This window comes from Rhinichthys klamathensis, unplaced genomic scaffold, assembly GCF_029890125.1.
Source record: "Rhinichthys klamathensis goyatoka isolate OS25496 unplaced genomic scaffold, OSU_Roscu_1.1 h1tg000036l_1, whole genome shotgun sequence".
Taxonomy (NCBI): domain Eukaryota; kingdom Metazoa; phylum Chordata; class Actinopteri; order Cypriniformes; family Leuciscidae; genus Rhinichthys; species Rhinichthys klamathensis.
The window spans coordinates 2,217,207-2,242,576 of record NW_026606584.1 but is presented as its reverse complement, the minus strand read 5'-3'; the positions used below and the strand labels follow the sequence as shown (position 1 = coordinate 2,242,576).

The 25,370-nt window shown below is 42.8% G+C and overlaps 1 long non-coding RNA gene and 1 pseudogene across 1 annotated transcript; both read left to right on the top strand.

The window, feature by feature from the left end:
• The first annotated feature begins 255 nt into the window (after positions 1-255).
• On the top strand, positions 256-983 carry LOC130081176 (uncharacterized). The gene is made up of 3 exons (XR_008806699.1): positions 256-341; positions 465-768; positions 877-983. It is a non-coding gene; the product is annotated as an uncharacterized LOC130081176 (long non-coding RNA).
• Positions 984-24,866: 23,883 nt separating this feature from the next.
• Positions 24,867-24,983, top strand: LOC130081332 (5S ribosomal RNA; annotated as a pseudogene).
• The last annotated feature ends 387 nt before the right edge of the window (positions 24,984-25,370 follow it).

Sequence of the window (25,370 nt, the reverse complement as noted above, 5' to 3'; positions counted from 1 at the left end):
TGAATGTTTATATATAATATATAATTTACATTTTCGTTTGTTAATGGTAATGAACTGGTTCCCTCTTGCTCGGACATTTGCCCAAGTCACTGATATGTTCTAGACAACACTAAATACAGTAGGTATGGCTTGATCTAAATTCAGAGGATACTGTCATATTGCCCAGCCATATTGTGGATAATTGCAGATACCATCTGATATTTACCTCTATTTGTTTTAACAGTCTCCGAGTCTGGGCCATAGCCGTTAACAATCAGTCACCTATAAGGATAAACCCAATAACACCAACTCAAACAATAGTGGAAAGCTGGCAGACAAGAACAACAAGCAACTCAACCTTTGTAATAACATGTCTTTTAATTGAACTTCACCTGAACTTGAGTTTTTGGCAATTATTTTATTATATATATTTTTAAGAATGAATTGAATGGAATTTTTTAGTTCATGCATTCTCCTTTTCACAGGATATACGAGAAATAATCATAAAATCTGGAGGATCAACATTAATAACATCCTTAGACCGAGACAGGCACCTAAGCCTTAAGGAGTGACGTCAGATGGTGCGGTTATTGGTTTCTCACTTGATGGAAAGTTTTTGGGAAACGTGAGTACAAGTAAAATCACTTGAACAATACATTTAAATAAATAAACTTGCCTATTTAAATGATTGTTTATTTGTAAAGCCCATCAGCTGAGATCAAAAAGGAGATGGCTTTGGCACTAACTGCCCAGTTTCCTTGCCTGAAGAACAATGAGGGACATGGTTATGTAAGTTGTCCTGATTCTGATTAGAAGATAATCGAGAGCTGATAAAGAGTATCAGTCCCCAGCTTTTTTTTTTCATAAGAGTGATTTATTTACATTTCTTTGCTGCAGGAGTCATGGTATACACCTGGTCGTTATTGTCACCCTGCAACAGGTTACCTGGAAGAAAGACTATGTGAGGAAACGTCTTAGAGCCCCACACAGTCAGAGACAGCAAAGCCATCACAGAATTCCTCTTCCCGACCAAGTTTTCCACTGCCAGGTTAGAACAAAGGATGTGTCATGCTTGTCCGAAACAAGTGCATTTTTGAAGGGGCAAGTGAGTGAGATTTTTACTTGCAACTGGACAAGTAGCCAGTACAGGGCTCAACAATAAGAACTGCTTGATGATGCTGAGGACAGTTGATTCAAGCGCAAGTGTTACTATTTCATATAAATTCAAAGAGTCATGCTTAAAGATGGCCATCTTTAAATATCTGCAAAGACCAGAGCATTAAAATTACATAATTGTAGGTCTATATTACATGTAGTCTCTCAGTTTGTTTGCTTCTATTTTAGAACACTTGATGATTATCTAATACAATCCTCAGAACTGAAGCAATGCTCTTATGGCTACACGTGCTTGAATGGAATGGATTACTCAAATAAGCAAATTCAGTCATTTACATTCTAAATTTTAGCTTCCTAAATTACTTGCCTATATGTTTACAACAACTTCCAACATGGTTCTGTCAATCATAAACAAGGGCCAGAACTGTTTTTAAGGTTAGTAAATGACGACTTGTTTTTTGTTGTTGTTAATTATTAATTATTAATTTAATTGGTGTGCCTAAAAAGCTGATAATTTGAATCAGTGGTTTTTAATCAGAGAGAGAAAGCATTTGCAGTACTAGGGGTACCCCAGAACCAGGTTTGGGAAATACTAAGGTAGTTAATCATCACTCAAAGTTTTTTCCAGATGTTTTCCCTAATTTTAGTGTGTTGTATCTGCTGTAGAGTCCGAGTCATCTTTGCCTGAACTTCACACAATGATTGAGTGGCTAATCTTTATAAAGTATATTTATCTTTTAAGGTTGGAACTAATATGGTGAGACAAGCCAGGATTGTCTGGACAAAGAGAACTCCTGCAAGCAGTGGATGTATGCTTCAAAATATTCTACATCTATGACATTAACTACCCAAAGCTTCTGCTCCCATTTGGGAGTTTTTACAGTATGCTGTCTATAATATTCCTGGAGGAGTTCCTTCAATACATTGCCACCTCCTTAAAAGCTTTGTTTTCAATACTGATCATCAGTAGCTCCAGTAGCCAAACACCATACATATTAAGGTGTTTATAACACAATGTGTACAATATAGCCTTTTTTAATAAGTATGTTTATTTTTTATTGTATTAAAGGTGTGTACTGTATGTACAGATACATTTAGAATTTGTGTACTGTATGTACAGATTGGTTTTGTGTGTGTGTGTGTGTGTGTGTGTGTGTGTAGGCACATCTATGTACGTTTTTAATTTATGTACAGCCTTTTTAATAAGCATGTATTTATTTTTATTGTGGCACATATGTGTGTTTTTAATTGATGTACTGTAAAGTGCACGCATGTTTTAAATTTAATGTGTATATTTTAATATTTGCACATCATAATTGTTTGTTTGTTCTATTTATTATACACGTGTATATTTACTAGGGTCACTATTCATAATGTAATACCTTCATAATGTAATACTTAGTACCTTCATAATGTAATACTTAAAACATGTTAAAACATATTTATTGTGTTTATAGACCAATAAAATATATATATATTTGAAAACAATGTGTATTTTATTTATTAAAAAAAGGTTATAAAAATAAATAATATAATATAATACCGTATAAATATTCTTTATAAAAATAAATATTTACCTCAACTGTTGGGTTATTTTAACCCAACTGGTATTTAACCCAATGCATTGGGTTAAAATAACCCACAGTTGGGAAGGTGCTATACCAACCCATAGTTGGGTTATTCGTTGGGTTATTTTTAACCCAACATTTTTAAGTGAGTGTGTTTGTGTTAGATATTTGTTTTGTGTGTTAGTCATAGGCTTATAATCAATAAAGTATTGTTTGTATTTGAAAAGAGAAGCATTACTTGTGATATGTGCTTACAGATTTATTGTCTTGAACTTCGATCTAAGTTACCTATGCTTTGACCCTTGATTTATTTCTTAATTTAGCTGTTAGCTGGGAATTAGTCTTTCTTGGCCAAGAAGATATTATATTTCCTAGAATTAATAATTGTTTATGCTTTCCGTTCATTGGATGAACTGATAAGATGATCATACTATTGATTCTGCTACAGTAAATTCTGAAAATAATTAAATTATTAATTATTGATCATAATCCGTTATGAATAATAATTAATTATATTTATACGTGCGTATAATCGCTACAAGTACTAGATCTTGAACTTTCTAAACATACTCATTGACTCCTTTTGATGTTACGTCAGCCATACAAGAGTCCTTATTTTACTTACTGAAAATATTTCTGGCCAAAGAATTCTTTAACCTTAAGTTACTGTACAGAATGACCTCTTATCATATTATTTTAGCCAGACAGATATTTGACCTACTGGACATATTTCTGGCCCACGATCTTGAACTTTATATACATACACATAGACTCCTTCTGATGCTTCCTAAGCCATATAGAATGTCCATTTCTGACCTATTGAACTCATTTCTGGTCAAAAGGTCCTCAAAAGGTTTTAAACAATATAAACTTATAGATTCCTTTTGATGTTATATAAGCTATACAGAGGTTCCTTTTTGACCCACGAACATAGTTCTGGCCCACGAGTACTAGATCTTGAACTTTCTAACCATACTCATTGACTCATTTTGATGTTACTTCAGCCATACAAGAGTCCTTATTTTACCAATTGAACATATTTCTTACCAAAGAGTTCTTGAACATTAAGTTGCTATACAGAATGACCTCTTATCATGTTATTTTAGCCAGACAGACATTTTGACCTACAGGACATATTTCTGGCCCATGGGTACTTGATCTTGAACTTTCTATACATACTCATCCTTCTGATGATTCCTAAGCCATATAGAATGTCCATATCTGACCTATTGAACTAATTTCTGGTCAAAGGGTCCTCAAAAGGTTTTAAACAATATAAACTTATAGACTCCTTCTGATGTTATATAAGCTATACAGAGGTTCCTTTTTGACCTAATCAACATAGTTCTGGCCCACGAGTACTAGATCTTGAACTTTATTAACATACTCACTGACTCCTTTTGATGTTACTTCAGCCATACAAGAGTCTTTATTTTTCTTACTGAACATATTTCTGGCCAAAGAGTACTCGATATTAAACATTCTATACATATTGACTCCTTCTGATGTTACCTCAGCCAAACAGTAGTCCATATTTGACCTAATAAACATATTTCTGGCCAAAGGGTCCTCAAATTTTTTTTTTAACTATATAAACTCATGAACTCCTGATGTTATGTCAGTCATACAGTAGTCCATTTGACCTAATGAACATAGTGAACTTTCCACACATTCTCATTGACTTCTGATTTTACGTCACCCAACCTGTATTTGGCCCATTGCAAATATTTCTGGCCAAATGGTCCCCAAAAGGCAACTTACTGTATATTCTCAAAGACTGTTTCTGATGTTAAATCAGCCAGACAGTAGTCCATATTTGACCTACTGAATATTTTTCTGTCCAAAAAGATCATGAACATTCTATACATAATGACTCCTTTTGATAGTACCTCAGCCATACACCAGTCCATTTTTAGCCTATTGAATATATTTCTTGCTAAAGAGTCCTCTAACTTGACCTTTCTACACATACTGATTGACTTCTGAAGTTACGTCAGCCATACAAAAGTCCATATCTGATCTATTGAACATATCTCTGGCCAATGGGTCCTCAAATTTTTTTTTACTACATAAACTCATGGACTACTTCTGATGTTACATCAGCCAGCCTATTTTTGGCCCATTGAAAATATTTCTGGCCAAAGGGTCCCAAAGGCAACTTACTTAAATTCTCTTTTTATTTATTATTTATTTTTTTATGATTTATTTATGCATTTTAAGATACATTACAAAACAGTGGGAGACAAAAAAGGCACTAAAATATATAACAGTAAACAGATACACCGAAGTCCCACAAGAAAAAAAAAGAAAAAAAAAAACCCCAAAAAAACCCCCAACAAATTACAAGTGCAATCTAATACAATCCTGCATACAGTAAACCCAATTATATATTGACCAGACAATACAGGAGTAGTATCATCTAGGCTGGTGATTGGTGGGCTTGGGGTCTGGGAATGGGGTCCAAAATCAAACACAGAGAGCAGGGTCAAGCTGGAGAGTTTGGACATGTTCACGAAGGGGTCTCCAAAGCTTGACAAAAATAGTGCTAGGTCGGCGAAGAGAGTACCTTATTTTCTCCAACTTCATGAAATAAAGAACATCTCTAACGTTATAGATCTAATGTTCAGTAGGTAAAATACAGACTCTTGTATGGCTGCATTAACATCAAAAGGAGTCAATGAGTATGTTTAGAAAGTTCAAGATCAAGTACTCTTGGGCCAGAAATATGTCCAGTAGGTCAAATATCTGTCTGGCTTAAAATTAATATCATAAGATGTCAATATGTATAGTAACTTAATGTTCAAGTACTCTTGGGCCAGAAATATGTCCAGTAGGTAAAATAAGGACTCTTGTATGGCTGAATGAACATCAAAAGGAGTCAATGAGTATGTTTAGAAAGTTCAAGATCTAGTACTCGTGGGCCAGAAATATGTTCAGTGGGTCAAAAAGAAACCTCTGTACAGACTCCTTAAGAAGGAGTCTATACGTTTATATTGTTTAAAACCTTTTGACGACCCTTTGACCAGAAATTAGTTCAATAGGTCAAATTTGGAAATTCTATATGGCTTAGGAAGCATCAGAAGGAGTCTATGAGTATGTATAGAAAGTTCAAGATCAAGTACTCTTGGGCCAGAAATATGTCCAGTAGGTCAAATATCTGTCTGGCTAAAATAACATCATAAGAGGTCAATCTGTATAGTAACTTAATGTTCAAGAATTCTTTGGCCACAAATATGTTCAGTGGGTAAAATAAGGACTCTTGTATGGCTGAATTAACATCAAAAGGAGTCAATGAGTATGTTTAAAAAAGTTCAAGATCTAGGACTCGTGGGCCAGAAATATGTTCAGTAGGTCAAGAAGGAACCTCTGTATAGACTCAATAAGAAGGAGTCTATAAGTTTATATTGTTTAAAACCTTTTGACGACCCTTTGACCAGAAATGAGTTCAATAGGTCAGATGCTTAGGAAGCATCAGAAGGAGTCTATGAGTATGTATAGAAAGTTCAAGATCAAGTACTCTTGGGCCAGAAATATGTCCAGTAGGTCACATATCTGTCTGGCTAAAATAACATCATAAGAGGTAAATCTATATAGTAACTTAATGTTCAAGAATTCTTTGGCCACAAATATGTTCAGTAGGTAAAATACAGACTCTTGTATGGCTGCATTAACATCAAAAGGAGTCAATGAGTATGTTTAGAAAGTTCAAGATCTAGTACTCGTGGGCCAGAAATATGTTCAGTAGATCAAATATCTGTCTGACTTAAAATTAATATCATAAGATGTCAATATGTATAGTAACTTAATGTTCAAGAATTCTTTGGCAACAAATATGTTCAGTAGGTAAAATAAGGACTATTTTATGGCTGAATTAACATCAAAAGGAGTCAATGAGTATGTTTAGAAAGTTCAAGATCTAGTACTCATGGGCCAGAAATATGTTCAGTAGGTCAAAAAGGGACCTATGTATAACTAATATAACATCAGAAGGAGTCTATAAGTTTATATTGTTTAAAACCTTTTGACGACCCTTTGACCAGAAATTAGTTCAATAGGTCAGATATGGACATTCTATATGGCTTAGGAAGCATCAAGAAGGAGTCTATGAGTATGTATAGAAAGTTCAAGATCAAGTACTCTTGGGCCAGAAATATGTCCAGTAGGTCAAATATCTGTCTGGCAAAAATAACATCATTAGAGGTCAATATGTATAGTTACTTAATGTTCAAGAATTCTTTGGCCACAAATATGTTCAGTGGGTAAAATAAGGACTCTTGTATGGCTGAATTAACATCAAAAGGAGTCAGTGAGTGTGTTTAAAAAAGTTCAAGATCTAGGACTCGTGGGCCAGAAATATGTTCAGTAGGTCAAAAAGGGACCTATGTATAGCTAATATAACATCAGAAGGAGTCTAAAAGTTTATATTGTTTAAAACCTTTTGAGGACCTTTTGACCAGAAATGAGTTCAATAGGTCAGAAATTGACTTTTCAGAAGCAGTCTATGAGTATGTATAGAAAGTTCAAAATCAAGTACTCTATGGCCAGAAATATGTTCAGTAGGTCAAAAAAGATCCTCTGTATAGCTTTAATAACATCAGATGGAGTTTATTAGTTTATATTGTTTAAAACCTTTTGAGGACCATTTGACCAGAAATGAGTTCAATTGGTCAGATATGGACTTCTCTATGGCTACTCCTTCTTAAGAAGGAATCTGTATGTATAGAAAGTTCAAGATATACTACTCTTGGGCCAGAAATATGTTCAGTAGGTTAAAAAGGGACCTATGAAAGTCATTCCGATGTGCATTAAAGAGATTACAATTTTGCCTTTACATTTCATTGAATTAACTATTTAACTGATTCATCTGTGCAATGAAATGAAAACACAAATATGTTTCACAATTCTTTCTTGCATAATACAACTAAATTGGTCATTGTGTTTTGAAGGAAAATTTTTGCATTTGTGTGATGAAGAGAAATCGTTGCATTAGCGGTTGTTTTAAACGCATACAATAACTAACTCATTCAGTTGTTCAACGAAGAAACAACATGCTTGCAATGCACACACTTCTAACGTTCTGCATTAAATAATAACATATAAGCTATGTACAGTGCAATGCATAAAATAACTAACTCATTCCGATGTGCATAGAAGACATAGTTGCATTGCATTGCAAGAAAGAACTAACTTCTATATTCATTGCAGATAACATATGTGCTTTCGCATTGCATTACATATTGTGCTTTCGCATTGCAATTGCACACTAAACTAGTCCTTTTTATATTGAAGGGAATTTATTGCAATAGGCATTCTATTATAAAAAACACATTAACTAAACTATTCCTCTGTGCAATGAAAAGAACACACCTAACATATGTGCTTTCGCATGCATTTCCATTCTACAACTAATTCAGTTGTGCACTGACGAGAAAACATCATATGAGCGGTCGCTTTACAATGTATACAATGACTAACTCGTTCCTTTGTTCGAAGAAGAGATGTGCAATGCTTGTTCTTTTGGATTCATTGCACATACGATGAAATGTTGTGCATTTGATTAATATCACATGTGCTTTCGCATGCTTTTCAACACTACAACTAACTTATTCAGTTGTGTAACTGAAGGAAAATCATTGCATTTAGCTGTTATATTTGTGTGATGAAGTAAAATCGTTGCATTAGATGTTGCTTCACAATGCATACAATAACTAACTCATTCCGTTGTTCAACGAAGAATATATTAGTAACAACATGCTTGCATTGCACGCACGTTGTGCATTAAAGAATAACACATAAGCTATGTACAGTGCAATGCATGAAATAACTAACTCATTCCGATGTGCATTGAAGAGATAGCCTGAATGCAATGCAACTGTAAAAAAGGCTATCTCTTCAATGCACTGTACATAGCTTATATATTAGTCTTTAATGCACAACGTGCAGACGGGTGTGCAATGCAAGCATGTTTTTGCAAGAAAAAACTAACTTCTGTGCTATGAAAACATTTATCATATGTTCTTTTTGCATTGCATTATATATTGTGCTTTCGCATTGTAATTGCATACTAAATTGTTCCTTTTTATATTGAAGGGAAATTATTGCAATAGGCATTCTATTATAATGCACACAATAACTAACATATTCCTCTGTGCAATGAAAAGAAAAGACATAACGTGCTTTCGCATGCATTTCTATTCTACAACTAATTCATTTGTGCACTGACGAGAAAACATCACATGAGCTGTCGCTTTACAATGCATACAATAACTAACTCGTTCCTTTGTGCAACGAAAAGATGTGCAATACATGTGCTTTTGGATTCATTGCACATACGATCAAATGTTATGTATTGAAGAATAACAATACATAAACACCTGTGCTTTCGCATGCTTTTCCACACTCCAACTAACTTATTCAGTTGTGTAACTGAAGGGAAATCATTGCATTAGCTGTTGTATTTGTGTGATGAAGAGAAATCATTGCATTAGTTGTTACCTTACAATGCATACAATAACTAACTCTTTCCTCTGTGCAATGTAAAGAAAACACCTAACCATATGTGCTTTCGCATGCATTTCCATCCTACAACTAATTAATTTGTGTACTGAAGAGAAAACCACGAGCGGTCGCTTCACAATGCATACTCGTTCCTTTGTGCAACGAAGAGATGTGCAATGCATGTGCTTTTGGATTGCATTGCACATATGATCAAGCGTTGTGCATTGAAGAATAACACCTGCTTTCGCATGCTTTTCCACTCTACAAATAACTTATTCAGTTGTGTAACTGAAGGGAAATCATTGCATTTAGCTGTGGCATTTGTGTGATGAAGAGAAATCATTGCATTAGCTGTTGCTTTACAATGCATACAATAACTAACCATTCCGTTGTTCAACGAAGAAACAACATGCTTGCATTGCACACACGTCTAACGTTGTGCATTAAAGAATAACATATAAGCTATGTACAGTGCAATGCATAAAATAACTAACTCATTCCGATGTGCATAGAAGAGATAGTTGCATTGCAGTGCAAGAAAGAACTAACTTCTATGCAATGAAAACAGATAACATATGTGCTTTCGGATTGCATTACATATTGTGCTTTCGCATGGCAATTGCACACTAAACTAGTCCTTTTTATATTTAAGGGAAATGATTGAATAACTATAATGCATACAATAACTAACTCGTTCCTTTGTGCAACGAAGAGATGTGCAATGCATGTGCTTTTGGATTCTTTGCACGATCAAACGTTGTGCATTGAAGTATAATAATAATAACACCTGTGCTTTCACATGCTTTTCCACACTACAACTAACTTATTCAGTTGTGTAACTGAAGGAAATTTTTTGCATTTAGCTGTTGCATTTGTGTGATGAAGAGAAATCGTTGCATTAGCTGTTGCTTTACAATGCATACAATAACTAACTTATTTCTTTGTTCAACGAAGAAACAACATGCTTGCATTGCACACACGTCTAACGCTGTGCATTAAAGAATAATATATAAGCTATGTACAGTGCCAATGTATAAAATAACTAACGCATTCCGATGTGCATTGAAGAGATAGCATTTTTAACAGTGGCATTGCATTGCAAGAAAGAACTAACTTCTGTGCAATGAAAACATATAACATACATGCTTTCGCATTGCATTATATATTGTGCTTTCGCATTGCAATTGCATTCTAAACTATTCCTTTTTATATTGAAGGGAAATTATTGCAATAGCCATTCCATTATAATGCACACAATAACTAACATAATCCTCTGTGCAATGAAAAGAAAACACCTAACATATGTGCTTTCGCATGCATTTCCATTCTACAACTAATTCAGTTGTGCACTGACTAGAAAACCACATGAGCGGTCGGTTTACAATACATACAATGACTAACTCGTTCCTTTGTGCGAAGAAGAGATGTGCAATGCATGTTCTTTTGGATTAATTGCACATACGAATGATGAAATGTTGTGCATTTGAGGAATATCACATGTGCTTTTGCACAATATCACATGTGCTCTTGAACTTTCTATACATACTCAAAGACTCCTTCTGATTCTTCCTAAGCCATATAGAATATCCATATTTGACCTATTGAACTAATTTCTGGCCAAATGGCCTCAAAAGGTTTTAAACAATATAAACTTTTAGACTCCTTCTGATGTTAAATCACCCATACAGAGGTCTGTAGTTATATAGGCTATACAGAGGTTCCTTTTTGACCCACGAACATAGTTCTGGCCCATGAGTACTAGATCTTGAACTTTCTAAACATTCTCATTGAGTCATTTTGAAGTTACTTCAGCCATACAAGAGTCCTCATTTTACCTACTGAACATATTTCTGGCCAAAGAGTTTGTTGTGGCTTTTCCTTTCCAACAAACATCATCACTGAGTAAGAGACACTCTGAGTCCAATTTAATAGTTTATAAAGTATTTATTCTCTTGCAAGAGAGATCTTCGTGACCAATACACATTCGTGAGTCAGTGAGGAGAGATAAAGAGAAGCAGTGTCTGTCTTTTTTATATCTTGTGTCCTCCAAGGCCTTATTTCTGCCCTCCCCTCACAGGAGAGATATACTTTGTTTTTTTCTATTTCTCCCTGGCCCTGAGAGGTAAATGCCCCCTGAACCCTTTAGGCTATAACGTACAAATGCACTCAAGATGACCCCTTGACCACCTGCTTTTCCTTACCTCCACTGACTCCCAACCACAGTAAATTATCACCCAAAGGCCCCCTCTCACTACATTCGTGAGAACAGATGAGGCCATCATTAGGAATCACTGAAATCAGAGTAATAATAGAAAAATTTCATAACAGCTCCTCTGTTTATCATACTCTGATAACTGATTAATCAAACATTGTAATAATAGTAATAATAAATGCAAGTTCAAGTCATTACTGTTACGGGTGTGGTGCAGGCAGAGGAAGAGGCAGCAGTCAACAGGTCCAATTCAAATATAATTTACTCAAACAAAACAAGGATCACGGGAAACAGCAACACACCATACACAAACGTTACATAAACGAGAACCGACAAGGAGTGAGGGAGAACACAGGGTTTACATAGACAGAGAACAGATTAGGGAAACAAGGCACAGCTGGGGCAAATGAACTAGACACAGGTGAATAAACTAAACACTAACGAGGAGCGGGAAACTGGAAACAGGACTGAACCAAATACACAAAGAACGGGGGAAACACAGGACACACATGTAACATAACGCCCCCTCCAAAAAGGCGCGTCCTCGCGCCGTATAACTTCAAAAGGGGTGGGGGGGCGGGCGCCCTGGAGGCTGACGAGGGCGTGGCCTACCCTGAGCAGGAAGCCTCCAGGGCGGAGCAGGACGTGCAGGAGGCCAGGGCGGAGCAGGATGTTCAGGAGGCCAGGGCGGAGCAGGATGTGCAGGAGGCCAGGGCGGAGACTTTCCCTCGGGCGGCCAGGGCGGAGACTTTCCCTCGGGCGGCCAGGGTGGAGACTTTCCCTCGGGCGGCCAGGGTGGAGACTTTCCCTCGGGCGGCCAGGGTGGAGAGGCCACTTCAGGTGGCCAGGGTGGAGAGGCCACTTCAGGTGGCCAGGGTGGAGAGGCCACTTCAGGTGGCCAGGGTGGAGAGGCCACTTCAGGTGGCCAGGGTGGAGAGGCCACTTCAGGTGGCCATGGTGGAGACGCACCTTCAGGTGGCCTATATCCCCCCCCCAAAACTTTCTTGGGGGGAATCACAGGCTCTGGGACAGGCTCTGGGACGTGGACAGTCTCTGGGTGGGCAGACGGGACGTGGATCAGGTCAGGCTTGGGAGGGCTGGATGGGACCAGTAGAGAAGGCTCTGTAGGGCTGGCTTGAAGCTCAGGCTCTGGCGGGCAGGCGACGGGCTCAGGCTCTGGCGGGCAGGCGACGGGCTCAGGCTCTGGCGGGCAGGCGACGGGCTCAGGCTCTGCAGGGCTGCAGGGAAGCTCTGGGCTGGGTTCATGGGCTGTAGTTGATGTGTGTGCTGCCCACACACACAAAACAGCCACGGACACCACAATGAGCGCTGTGTCTTCCAGAGCAGACTCAAGTGCAGCATGAATGGGCTCCAGCGCAGGATCAGCGGGCTCCGGCGCAGGATCAGCGGGCTCTGGCTCGGATTGGCTGGACAGAACCAGCGGTGCAGGCTTGGCTGGGCTGGACGGAACCAGCGGCGAGGGATTGGCTGGGCTGGACGGAACCAGCGGCGAGGGCTTGGCTGGACTGGACGGAACCAGTGGCGAGGGTTTGGCTGGACTGGACGGAACCAGTGGTGAAAGGTCGGCTGGACTGAACGGAACCAGTGGTGCAGGCTTGGCTGGGCTGGATGGAACCAGCGGTGAGGGCTTGGCTGGGCTGGACGGAACCAGCAGCGAAGAGGGCTTGGTGCTGGACAGAACCAGCGGTGAAGAGGGCTTGGTGCTGGACAGAACCAGCGGTGAAGAGGGCCTGGTGCTGGACGGAACCAGCAGCGAAGAGGGCTTGGTGCTGGACGGAACCAGCAGCGAAGAGGGCTTGGTGCTGGACGGAACCAGCGGTGTAGAGGGCCTGGTGCTGGATGGAACCAGCGGCGAAGGCTGCTCTGGGCTGGACGGGATCAGTGGTGGAAGCTCTGGATCTATGCTGGACGGGACCAGCGGTGAACAAGTCTCAGCAGGATGAGACTCACGATTATGCTTCAACACCCACTGCACATACTTCACAAAGTTCCCCCGAGGCCCATCTCCGGGCAGGCGTGCCTTGGTCTCAGCATTGAGACCTGCCCGGAAGAACACACTGAGGCTGGTGTCATCATAATGAACATATGGTACTAAGTTCAAATACCTCAGTGTGTGGGCCTCGAGGGACAGATCCTCCTGGGAGAGAAGCAGAATCTCTACTGCTGCAAAATCCATTCTCTTTTCTTTTTCTTGGTCGGTTCTTCTGTTACGGGTGTGGTGCAGGCAGAGGAAGAGGCAGCAGTCAACAGGTCCAATTCAAATATAATTTACTCAAACAAAACAAGGATCACGGGAAACAGCAACACACCATACACAAACGTTACATAAACGAGAACCGACAAGGAGTGAGGGAGAACACAGGGTTTACATAGACAGAGAACAGATTAGGGAAACAAGGCACAGCTGGGGCAAATGAACTAGACACAGGTGAATAAACTAAACACTAACGAGGAGCGGGAAACTGGAAACAGGACTGAACCAAATACACAAAGAACGGGGGAAACACAGGACACACATGTAACAATTACATACAAATCACTCTCCTTGAACCTGTGAAGAAAAAGTTTAGAATGAAGAAGCATAAGGCTGTTTTTTGTGGGGGAAATCCCCATAATTATTTAGCAAGCAAGTAAACATTTTTACTGGGCCGGGCTAAACGAGGAATCACTGTTCACCAATGACGGGGCGACTCTGAACCCGCTTCCAATGAGCGTGCTTCGCGCCCACGCGCGTCAGAGCCCGCCAAGATGGGCGTGGCCAAGGGCTATATATTGGGCGCCCCGTCGTCTGAGTTCTTTAGGTTCAATCGACTGAAGCAAACTGACCAAGCACAAGCACGGCAGATTACGCAATACTCGTTCCCTCCTCTCAGGGAACCGAGGTTACGTTAACCGAGTCGTTCCCTTTCGAGAGGTTCCTCTTATTGCGTAAGCTTACGCTATGGGAACGCCATGTAAAACGCCGTGCGTGCTGACTTCGCTTCTATTAAGCCGGAGGCCGGTGCCTGAGCCTTTGAGCGAAGTAATTATCCAACGAGCCAGCCGAAGGCGGGCTTTATAAAAGGACAACGTGGAACGGCCCGATGGGCGTCCAGAGACACACACAAGCACATTTTTATGTACTGTCATGTATGAAAAATCCTCCACATCAGTTTCAAAGATGTGATTCTATGAGGGAGGAGACAATGCTCAGCATGTACACACCCCAACCTATGCATAGTTAGACCGACAGTATGTTAGAGTGCAATGAGGGGACCTGTAGGTTATGAAACCTGATAAATGTGGACGGTGAGGCCCAGCCTGCAGCCGCACAAATATCTTGAATGGGTATCCCACTCGACCACGCCCACGAGGAGGCCATGCCTCTCGTAGAGTGAGCTCTGATGCCCAAGGGGCACTGAAGGCCCTTGGCTTCATAAGCCAGCGCTATAGCATCAACTATCCAGCGCGATATTCTTTGCTTTGACACAGCCAGACCTTTAGTGCGGCCGCCAAAGCATACGAACAACTGCTCTGTCTGTCTGAACAGGGCAGAACGTTCCAAATATACTCTGAGTGCCCTGACCGGGCAGAGTAAATCAGCGTCACTTTCGTCTGCTGGGGACGATAGCGCGGCCAAAGATATCACCTGTGCTCTGAAAGGAGTAGAGAGCACCTTAGGAATATACCCGTGTTTTGGCCTGAGGACAACCCTGCTGTCGTTAGGTCCAAACTCCAGGCAGGTAGCGCTTGATGACAGCGCGTGCAGGTCGCCCACTCTCTTGACCGAGGCGAGAGCCAGCAAGAGAGCAGTTTTGAGCGAGAGCTGTTTAAGGTGCACAGTTCGGAGGGGTTCGAACGGGGCACGCTTAAGTGCGTCCAGGACCGTGGCCAGGTCCCAAATCGGCACCGAGGGGGGGCGTGGGGGATTTATCCTCCTGGCGCCCCTCAGGAAACGAACAACTAGGTAGTTTTTCCCTAGTGTGCGTCCTTCGACCGGTTCATGTGATGCCGCTATGGCAGCCATGGCAGCCATACTTTGAGCGTGGAGGGGGTGCGGCCTGCCTCCAACAGCTCTTGTAAGAAAACGAGCACACTCGGTACTTCGCATGTCTCAGGATTCAGGTTCCTGGATTTACACCAGTCACTGAACACCTTCCATTTCTGGGCATATAAGCGCCTCGTAGAGGGCGCTCGCGCCTCAGTGATGGTTCTCAACACTCCACTGGGGAGGTTCCCGGGAATCCGTTGAGGGGCCACGCATGGAGGGCCCACAGATCGGGGCGGGGATGTAGGATCATCCCGTTGGCCTGCCTGAGGAGATCTAGCCTCAGTGGAATCGGCCATGGGGCAGATTGCATCATCTGCATCAGTTCTGGGAACCACGTCTGGTTCTTCCAGAGTGGGGCTACCAGGAGCACTGCACATTTCTCCTCCCTGATCTGATGACCTGAGGTAGCATCGCGACCGGAGGGAAGGCATACAGCGGGCGGCTCGGCCAGACTTGGGCGAGCGCGTCTGTGCTCTTTGAAAAGAAGAGAGGGCAGTGCGCATTTTCCTTGGAGGCAAAGAGGTCGACCTCTGCTCTGCCAAAGGTTTGCCATAACCACTGAATCGTCAGGGGGTGGAGAGACCATTCTCCTGGGAGAACTTTGTCTCTGGACAGCATGTCCGCTCCCTGGTTCAGAACACCTGGCACATGCGCTGCTCTCAGCGAGCGCAGGTTGCGCTGGGACCATAGGAGGAGCTCCCTGGCCATCGAGTGCAGGGAGCTCGATCTGAGTCCACCCTGCCGATTTATATGCGAGACTACCGTCATGTTGTCCGTTCGGACTAGGACGTGCTCGTCCTTCAGGTACGGGAGAAGGGCTCTGAGAGCCAAAGCGACCGCTTTCAATTCCAGACAGTTTATATGTAGGCGCTTCTCCGGGTTTGACCACAAACCGGAGACAGGCCTGCCCTCGTAAAGGGCCCCCCAACCTATTTTGGAGGCATCTGTCGTGATCATTTTTCTCCTTGTGTTCACGCCCAAACTCACGCCGGACTGATACCAGTCGACAGCTTTCCAGGGCGTCAGGGCTTTTATGCAGCCGTGATTTGCTCTGATTAAAAAGTGGCCCGAGCGCCACGCGTGAGTGGGGACACGGCTTTTGAGCCAGCATTGGAGAGGACGCATGTGCAACAATCCTAGCTGGAGTACAGCTGATGCTGAGGCCATGAGACCGAGCATCCTCTGAAATCGCTTGACGGGGGCGCGCGCACCCGCTCTGAACGATGTTGCAAGGCGCCGGATAGTGAGCGCGCGCTCTGATGAGAGGCGCGCCGTCATCTGCACTGAGTCCAGCACTATTCCCAGAAAATAAATATTCTGGCTGGGGGATAGCATGCTCTTTGCAAAATTGATTTTTAGACCTAGGCACTCTAGATGACTGATAATCCAAGACCTGTGTGTCACTAACTGGCTCTCTAATTGTGCTAGTATTAGCCAATCGTCGAGATAATTTAGTATTCGCACTCCCCGCTGTCTTAGGGGGGAAAGTGCTGCATCCATACATTTCGTAAATGTACGGGGTGCCAGTGACAGGCCGAATGGTAGTACTGTGTACTGGTATGACTGTCCCTCGAAAGCGAATCTCAGAAATGGCCTGTGATGAGGCGCTATTGGAATGTGAAAGTAAGCGTCTTTCAGATCCACTGACAGAAACCAATCCCCCGGGCGAACTTGCGCGAGGATATGGTTGTTATCATTCTGAACGAGCGAATCATTAAAGCTTTGTTCAGATGTCTGAGATCTAGAATGGGGCGGAGACCGCCATCCTTTTTCGGGACGAGAAAATAGCGGCTGTAAAAACCTGCCTCGCTCATAGAGGGGGGGACTGTTTCTATAGCGCCTTTCTCTATCAGTTTGAGCATCTCGGTGCGTAGAACATGTGAAACATCTTTTCTCACTTTCGTCTCTACCACTGCTGTGAAGCGGGGCGGTCTGCGAGCGAATTGAAGCGAGTAACCGTGTTTTATTATGTTCAAAACCCATTTCGGCATGTCTGGGATATTTTCCCAAGCTTTCGCTCGCACAGATATGGGCTGAATGCTGGCCGGGGGCGTGTCGCAGTGACGTATGGCTCCCGCCAGCGAATCGTTCTGTGTTAATACCGAGCTTACAGCTTTCAGCGGCGTGGGCGCGCGCTGAGCAGCCCTGTTGAATGCCGAGTGCAGGGGTGCGTGTGAGATTACAGGCACGCTCGCTGTAATGCTCACAGAGTGAGATGGGGAAATGTTTAACACTGTGTGTATAGTGCTTATGGGTGGGGGTGCATAGACTGTGGTAGGCACGCGCGCCACTTTCATAAAACTTCCCGCTTGTGGCGGGAGGATTTTGGCCATATAAACAGTGTTTGTGAGTTGGGGTGCGTGCATAACAGCGGGCACACGCGCTACTCTTATACAACTTCCCGCTTTTACTGGGGAAGTGTTTATAACTGTGGGAACAGTGCTTGTGTGTAGTGGTGCATACGTGACAGTTGGCACACAATCTACATTTATGGGGCGTCCAGCCTGAGCTGGGAAAACATTTGGCACTGCGTTGACAGTTTTGATATGTGGGAATGCGCACTTTGGTGTGGACACGTGACCCTTTAATGACACAGGCAGAAAATAGCTCTTTATGTGATTTCTGTGTGTCGCCGTAAAAACGGCGTTTGTTTGCAGGTGGGCGAGCTGTGTGGCTGGCACATTGGCTGCTGTATAGACATTTCCAGCCGCCTGTAAGGGGACTGGGTAATGCTTTAAACGTTTTGGAGAGAACGGTCCGGCTCTTGCGAGACACGCGCTCTCCCTTTTCCTCCCTGTAGCTAGGAGGACTTACGAGGCTCTGGGTTCAGCACAATCCTGGGCCGAGGTCCCCGTCGCTCGGGCGGTTGTTTCCTGTTGGCAGAGCGCGAGCGGCGTCGAAAATCCGTTTCAGGTTTGGGCTGAGAGACGGGGGGCACCGTCTTAGCTCGCTGCTGCTGAGGCGGCCGTTGGCGGCTCTGCGATGAGCTAGATCGCTTGGGCAGGAAGTGACGCATAGCCTGTGAGTCCTTACGGGCTTCGGTGAAGCGCTCGGCGAACTCCTTCACCGCTGGTCCAAACAGGCCGCTTTGGGAGATAGGAGCGTCGAGAAATGACGCCTTATCTGCATCTTTCATCTCTGTTAGCGTCAGCCACAGATGGCGCTCAAGGACAGTCAGGTTAGCCATAGCACGGCCGATGGATTGGGCGGTGGCTTTTGTAGCTCGCAGCGCTATGTCAGTGGCGCTGCGTAGGTCCTTAAATGCCTCAGGATCGGGTCCAGACTCGTCCATACTGCGGAGAAGTTTGGCTTGGAACACCTGGAGGACAGCCATAGAGTGAAGCGCTGATGCAGCTTGGCCGGCGGCGGTGTATGCGCGACCGGCGAGAGCTGAAGTAGACCGGCAAGGCTTCGAGGGATGAGAAGCTTTAGCTTTCCATCCAGCGTTGGAGGGTGGACACAGATGATTGGCCACAGCCTCCTCGAGGGGCGGAGTCCCCTCATAGCCTCTTTCTTTCGCGCCGTCCACAGAGGAGAGCGACAAAGAAAAAGAAGGCTTCAGGCGAGCGGAGTGCGGGGCTTTCCACGACTTCGTGAGTTCGTCGTGAACTTCCGGGAAGAAGGGGGAGGGTCTTTGTCGAGGGGCCTGTCGGCGCCCCTGCAGGAACCACTCGTCCAGTCGGCTGCGGGCGGTTTCTTCCGGGGAAGACCAATCGAGCCCGAGGTCTTCCACGGCCTTAGAGAGAATGCGGACGATCTCCGAGTCCATGCTGGAGCCCGCGCTCGTGCCCGCTGATGTCGATGGAGCGGGGTCGAAGGACGAGCCCGGCCAGTCGTCGGATGCAGCATCACAGGAAAAACTGTCATCCTTATCATCGTCATCCCCTGACGCGCCAAACGAGACGAGCCCCATCGCTCCGCTGGAGGGGTGCTGGTCCGCCTGTGTGAACTGGACTGGCGGCGGGGAGTCTTCGGGTGGTGGTGAAGCACGCGGGGATTGGCCCGGCGTGACATCACTGCAAACCGCGTGCTCCGGCGGTCTCTGTGAGCGGCGTTTTTTCTTTCGCGGCTCGACTAGAGGAGACGGCAGCACGGAAGAGGTGGGCTCTTTCGCGGTGAAAACGGCGAAGCGAGCGCGCAGCTCGGTGAGGCCCAGGGCGTCACACTCGGGACATCCGCCTCGAGTGAGGGCAGCCTTTGCGTGGTCCGGTCCCAGGCAGCGGGCGCAGATGATGTGACGATCCCCGTCCTGAAGAGGGCCTCGACACGAGGCACAGGAAGGCATTTGAAACAACGCCTTGTTAAATTTGCTCTTTTAGTAAGTGTCGTGGGGGCGAACACTGATAGCTTTTGAAAGGATATTAGATGATGCGCGCCGGATGGCTTAGCAGAAGGGCGATCGAAGGCGGCTGAAGGCGCCGGCGTCCTCGAAGCAGTCCTGCTGTAGGCTTGTCGACGGCGGCGGCGAAAAGACTCCAACAAATCCGGAGGATCCAGCGAAGAGAAGGTTCTTTGCTGAAGGAGATTAAATCTAAAGAACTCAGACGACGGGGCGCCCAATATATAGCCCTTGGCCACGCCCATCTTGGCGGGCTCTGACGCGCGTGGGCGCGAAGCACGCTCATTGGAAGCGGGTTCAGAGTCGCCCCGTCATTGGTTCGTGCAAGTTGCCGCAGCACAGCCAATGACCGAGCTGCCTCGCTCATTGCTGAATGCTGTGCAGCTGCAATGCGTTTTACATAAAGACTTCAATATTTCTCGAGAAAAGGAGTTTTCCCATAGCGTAAGCTTACGCAATAAGAGGAACCTCTCGAAAGGGAACTGTCATTTTCACCAATTGAACAGACAGCAGGTTTTCACCTGTCTCTGTAATCATATTCACCCATGATAAACAAAATTATCAGAATAACACACACAATCCTAACTCCTATCATTAAGCCTTTTCCATTAATCTACGCCCATCTCCATATTTCATTCACTTCTAATTCAATTTAGTAAGCTCTATTGAACGCACTGTTTAACAAATCTAACCAGAGAAGTCTTATAATTTTTCCCATTCCTCTAACCAAATTAGTTGTTCAAAATTAACTCTAATATCTCCATTACGGTCCGTCTTTTTTGCTTGTTACACATAAATTAATAGATTTTCTACATTTGCACCAATCAAATGCTTGCACTGTTATTTATTATTTATTTATTACTGCTTGCACTATTATTTATTATTACCTAGTTTGATTCAATCAAACAAAATCATAAAAATCATCACAAAAACAGATTCTTCTGTTAAACTTAAACCATCAGTTGGCAGTTGGTTCCTCCAGGTGTGTTGATCATCTCGTTCGCCCCACGGACGTTCCGTGTTCACCAGGGTGACACTTTGCGTGCCGTTGCAATGGTCTTTCCCTCATAGGTTCGGGAGGTACGTTACTAGCACGTCCTTGAATCCCTCACTTTGTGCTCTATTGGATGGTTGAGGCCTGTTGGTGTTGTCTAAGGTGAGAGGCTTGGACCCAGGTGTCACATTCTCCAACCATTTTCTGATCCTTATAAGGTTTTCCCTTAAATCACGACCGCACCCCCACTGGAGTGAACCATTTCTTGCCTGCTTTCACCTGTGTATGGAGACCTTAAGTATTTTGTTAGTGACCGCTTGTCTAGCCGCTCGTCCCTTTTGGTGTGACCTGTGGATTCAACAACCTGAAACATATTATCACCGGATAATTTCTTGCTCACTTACGTAATAGGGGTCCTTTTACCCTGAAAAACACTCAACCCACTTCGCTCATGTCCACAACACAATATTTATACATTTGGAACAGAATTAGTTCTGTTTGATCCAATCCATCCTGACATTCTGTAAAAGGAAAATTTAAGTTATGCGCAGCGCAGGTGTGGCCTTGTTTCTTTCTGCCACAATAACAATCCAGGCCAGGATAGTTAGTCAAATTCATCCATAACCATTATTTTATAGGGGACAGTCTGCCCTGCATCAAAAGTCTGCATGCTCTTTAAAGAAAAATAAATGTCGAGATTATTTTCATATAGTAAAGTACACGTAGTTTCTTTTGTCTGCTGTGCTGCCACGGCCTTCGCTGCTGCATCTGCCCTGGCGTCTCCTGTTGAAACAGTCCTGCAATTTTGTTATCAGCGTGTGCGGCACATACAGACAGCAATATTGCCCCACCTGTGCAATGGCTTTCAGCAAATGTGAACCCCTTAGTAAACCATATTTGGCAATTGTTACCATCCCCCTTTTGATGCATGACCCCGCTCATTCATCAATTTAAACTAATTTGATTTGCCATCAACACCAACCCAAACGACGTCCTTCAGCCAAATTTTGCCCAGACATCTTTCTCTGTCTCTGAAACAAAATATTACATTCTTCACTTAAAGCCCAGTCCCATCTTCTTATCGAAGTATTTGAAGGGCAATGGCCCTGAGTCTCACAGCGAATCCTGCTTTTCAGGCCTGTTGTTTGGTCTCTCAAGTCAGCCATCTACAAACATTTCCAAAGTCATCAATTTTCCCTATCAGGTCAGGTCGTTCTGTACAGACTTGGTCAATGTCAGTCAATCATTTCTCCCCCTTTGTTCACAATAATCATAAATGTGAGGGGCTCTCTTGATAATTTCATGTTGACTTAGCCAATATGTCACTTTGTTGTTGCCATCAAATCTACAACATTTTCATTTATCTCAGCCCATGCCAGATGGTGATCTACAACTACACAATTCCAATTTACACAAATACTTACACTGACCCAGAACGTAATTCAAATCGACATCATAAAAGACAAAAATAATTAATATCAGACAGAGCTTGATGACCAATCAACTTAAAGCTTGTCCCATGTTCTGTATTGTCTTTTCATCAGAATTATCAGCTTCTTTAAAATTTGTCATTTGCCTTAACCCATCTGTAATGATAAACTCATTCCAGAGGTTAATGACGCAATATACACACCATTCAGGCGGAATATTATTACCCCAAACTAATACATACAAGACATAAAGTGCTGTCACCATCACACGCACTCATACTAGACACACATATGTTAACTGCTCATTCTCAATGTTCACTTTTCTTTATATTATTGCTAAAAGATTTAAATTTTTTTAATAAGATTTTAACCTTTCCATTTTCCTGTAGCTTCTATCTAATTTTACATGGTCTCTTGACCACTTTCAAAGCATGTCTTGTTCATTATTCATTTGATTTTTTAGACAAGTCAGCTGGGTTGTTTTGTTTCATTATCATTATTTTGCTTCAGCTTGCTCTAGCAGGCCGATGACAGAAAGACAGACACAGTTACCATCCCTTCCTCCACTCAAGCAGTCTCTCTCACTATAAACAAATAATTTTCCACCAGCCTCCTAAGGCTGTAACTTAGACAACATTTTTATTCATTACAATAACCTTTGACCATTCACCTTTGTCATCCAGACTTTTCTCAAATCTACAAAAGCTGTCTTCATCTTTAGCCACCACCATGTCTAACGACCTTCAAGAGTTAAAACTATGTCATAGACATATTAGTTCAAAATCAACACTATGATTTTCCCTGCCCATAAGGCAACCAGTACATAAAAAGTTTTGCTACTGTCTCCACAACAACTAATGGCAATCCCCTCATGGTCTCAGCTGGCTCTCGAAAGCCCATTAGTTTGTTATCTATAATTTTCTTCTCCTCAGGGTGTTTCTCCCTGCCATAGTTGCAGACACTTGTCACAATGAAAAACAAGCCATACAATGAATGCGGTTTCTGGTGAGTGGTATAGAGGAACTCACATTTCCTGGGTCAGACTGCCGTAACTCCTCACAGCGCATCTCACCTCTCAATGCTCTGCTGACCCCGGTGGCCTCCAGTAATCAGCGCTCAACTCTCATACCTTTCTCACAAATAACCCCTCCATCCGGAGGTGCCCAATGTTCGTGACCCCCTGCGTTGGGCTGTCCCCTGGCCAGGAAGATCATCACGTCATTGAGTAGCCACTCGTACACACGTACACACTGGTGACCGCTCTTTTCCAATACCAAATCAGTCTTCTTCAACAAAATCAGTTGTTTTCTGGAGCTTAGGAAAGGTACGTTCAAGAGTCACCAGAGCCATTCCGATTGCCTAATAGTGTTCACACAGGGAGACAGGTTAATAACTTAAATCCATTGAGCATCTTAAAAGCAGAAACCTAGCTGCTTAGATTATACTCAGTGAATTTAGATCACAACCGTACATTCAGTGTACTTTATCTGTAGCCGGAGCCATCGGTCCTGAATGGTGGAGACTAAATGAGACAAAGAAGTTACTGGTCCTAAAATAAGCTAATCAAAATGTCACCTCTATCGTTTAAGGTCTGTATTATTATTTTAAATACTTCTTTAAAGTCATTCAGTTTTACTTTTAAAACAAATTGCTCTCTAAATGGCAATGGTTTCTTTTAACATCTCTGTGTCTATGATCTTCAACTGAAACACTGTGCTTTACTTATTATCACAGATAACAGCTTTTAGCTGACTCATTGAATGAGAGAGACTCTGAGACATTCAGGACTGGTACACTGCTCTCTCATATACTTCTAACATCAAACTTTTATCTATCATCTTTTAACTCTATCCCAGCTTAAGGCATCTTTGCCAGAAATTACATGTGTTTTCAAATAAACATGGTTTTATAGTTGTCTTTTGCCCACCTCAGGGAATTTAGACATTACAAATTTCCACTCAGATTGAGTCTCTGTCGCACTGGCTGTTTCAGCCACAGCACACATCAGATTTAGATAAGCGAACTGTTTCATTACAGCCAATAGCAAACTTATCTTTTGAAAGCAAAACATCAGCTTCTAGTTCTTTCATGGTCAACTTTTCAAGCTGTTTGTTTAATCAGCATTTAGCAACTGTTAATCCAGTACTACTGCTTCTGCTTATTTGTTCTTACATAAAAATAATTATTCTAGTTCTCAATAACGTTTCACATTTCTCAATCTCAATTTTAATTGTCAAGTTCTCAACCATAGTTTAATATTTGACTTAAGTTTTCTCTTGGAGTTTATCAATCTCCAATTAGGATTTAATTTTGACGAGGCAAGCACTCTCTGCTTGTGATACTTTTGCAGTTATTGTAAATCATCTGTGAGATTAGTCTCTCTATATCATCTTAAACCTTTTTTTAAATGTTTAATTACAACACAATCATCCTGTTAGTTACTTTGATATATTTTGCAACTCACATTTGTTGGAGTCATTAATTTTACATCAACCTGTATTCATCAATTCACTTTTAAAAATTACTATTATAGATCTTTTCTTCAAAAGGATTCACTTTAAGACTTCAATCTTTTGACCTTGTTTTTTATCTCTTATTTCTCAGACAAAATGTTAATGTCGTCATTTAAACACTGATCTACTTTCAAACCCACATTATTATCATTATTATTATTATATGTCCAGCAGCCATATCACCCTGTAGCCCAAGACTGGTTGCCCACTGAAGCTAAGCAGGGCTGAGCCTGGTCAGTACCTGGATGGGAGACCTTCTGAGAAAACCAGGTTGCTGCTGGAAGAGGTGTTAGTGTGGCCAGCAGGGGGTGCTCACCCTGTGGTCTGTGTGGGTCCTAACGCCCCAGTATAGTGACGGGGACACTATACTGTCAAAGAGCACCGTCCTTCGGATGAGACGTTAAACCGAGGCCCTGACTCTCTGTGGTCATTAAAAATCCCAGGATGTCTTTCGAAAGAGTAGGGGTGTAACCCCGGCATCCTGGCCAAATTTGCCCAGTGGCCTCTGTCCATCATGGCCTCCTAATCATCCCCATATATATATATACACTGATTGGCTTCATCACTCTGTCTCCTCTCCACCAGTAAGCTGGTGTGTGGTGAGCGTTCTGGCGCACTATGGCTGCTGTCGCATCATCCAAGTGGATGCTGCACATTGGTGGTGGTTGAG